Raw genomic sequence first — 2,179 nt, 5'->3', positions numbered from 1 at the left:
ACTAATAAAAATAAATGGAAAAAAAAAAAAAAGAAGAGCCAGGCAAGAGTGGGAGGGGAGCAGCACAGTTAAAAGAAAGGGGCTACTCAAGGTTGTGATCTTGGGTGAAATCTGTATTCAAACTCATCCTGCTGGGAACTCTGGAGAATAAATGACATAATAGAATCTTTCCTGTTCAGAGGTCAGGGGCTAGTCAAGTTCAATTCAGTTCAGTCGCTCAGTCCTTTCCAACTCTTTGCGACTCCATGAGCAGCCGCACACCAGGAATCCCTGTCCATTACCAACTCCTGGAGTTAACCCAAACCCCTGTCCATTGAGTTGGTGATGCAATGCAACGATCTCATCCTCTGTCATCCCCTTCTCCTCCTGCCCTCAATTGTTTCCAGCATCAACGTCTTCTCCAATGAGTCAGCTCTTTGCATCAGGTGGCCAAAATATTAGAGTTTCAGCTTCAACATCAGTCCTTCCAATGAAACCCAGGACTGATCTGTTTTAGGATGGACTGGTTGGATTTCCTTGCAGTCGAAGGGACTCTCAAGAGTCTTCTCCAACACCACAGTTCAAAAGCATCAGTTCTTTGGTGTTCAGCTTCATTTATAGTCCAATTCTCACATCCATACGTGACTACTGGAAAAACCATAGCCTTGACCAAATAGGAAAAGGAGTATGTCAAGGCTGTATATTGTCACCCTGCTTATTTAACTTTTATGCAGAGTACATCATGAGAAATGCTGGACTGGAGGAAGCATGAGCTGGAATCAAGATTGCTGGGAGAAATATCAATAACCACAGATATGCAGATGACAACACCCTTATGGGAGAAAGTGAAGAAGAACTCAAGAGCCTCTTGATGAAAGTGAAAGAGGAGACTGACTAAGTTGGCTTAATGTCCAATATTCAGAAAACTAAGATCATGACATCTGGTCCCATCACTTCATGGGAAATAGACGGGGAAACAGTGGAAACAGTGACTGACTTTATTTTTCTGGGCTCCAAAATCACTGCAGATGGTGGTGGCAGCCATGAAATTAGAAGATGCTTCTTCCTTGGAAGGAAAGTTATGACCAACCTAGACAGCTATTAAAAAGCAGAGACATTACTTTGCCAACAAAGGTTCATCTAGTCAAGGCTATGGTTTTTCCAGTGGTCATGTATGGATGTGAGAGTTGGACTGTGAAGAAAGCTGAGCGCCGAAGAATTGATGCCTTTGAACTGTGGTGTTGGAAAAGACTCTTGAGAGTCCCTTGGACTGTTAGGAGATCTAACCAGTCCATCCTAAAGGAGATCAGTCCTGGGTGTTCATTGGACGGACTGATGTTGAAGCTGAAACTCCAATACTTTTGGCCACCTGGGGCGAAGAGCTGACTCATTGGGAAAAACGCTGATAGTGGGAAAGATTGAAGGCAGGAGGAGAAGGGGCTACAAAGGATGAGATGGTTGGATGGCATCACTGACTCTTGGACATGAGTTTGGGTGGACTCCAGGAGTTGGTGATGGACAAGGAGGCCTGGCGTGCTGCGATTCATGGGGTCACAAAGAGTCAGACACAACTGAGTCAGTGAACTGAAATGAATTGACTAGATGGACCTTTGTTGACAAAGTAATGTCTCTGCCTTTTAATATGCTATCTAGGTTGGTCATAACTTCCCTTCCAAGGAGTAAGCGTCTTTTAATTTCATGGCTGCAATCACCTTCTGCAGTGATTTTGAAGCCCCCAAAAAATAGTCAGCCACTGTTTCCACTGTTTCCCCATCTATTTCCCATGAAGTGATGGGACCAGATGCCATGATCTTAGTTTTCTGAATGTTGAGCTTTAAGTCAACTTTTTCACTCTCCCCTTTCACTTTCATCAAGAGGCTCTTTAGTTATTTTTCACTTTCTGCCATAAGGGTGGTGTCATCCGCATATCTGAGTTTATTGATATGTCTCCCGGCAAGCTGATTCCAGCTTGTGCTTCTTCCAGCCCAGTGTTTCTCATGATGTACTCTGTATATAAGTTAAATAAGCAGGGTGACAGTATAGAAACTTGACTGACTCCTTTTCCTCTTTGTAACCAGTCTGTTGTTCCATGTCCAGTTCTAACTGCTGCTTCCTGACCTGCATACAGATTTCTCAAGAGGTAGGTCAGGTGGTCTGGTATTCCCATCTCTTTCAGAATTTTTCACAGTTTATTGTGATC

The sequence above is a fragment of the Cervus elaphus genome, chromosome 11 (assembly GCF_910594005.1).
Source record: "Cervus elaphus chromosome 11, mCerEla1.1, whole genome shotgun sequence".
In the NCBI taxonomy this organism is placed as follows: Eukaryota; Metazoa; Chordata; class Mammalia; order Artiodactyla; family Cervidae; genus Cervus; species Cervus elaphus.
The sequence above is the reverse complement of the archived record's forward strand: the minus strand, read 5'-3'. Positions refer to the sequence as shown.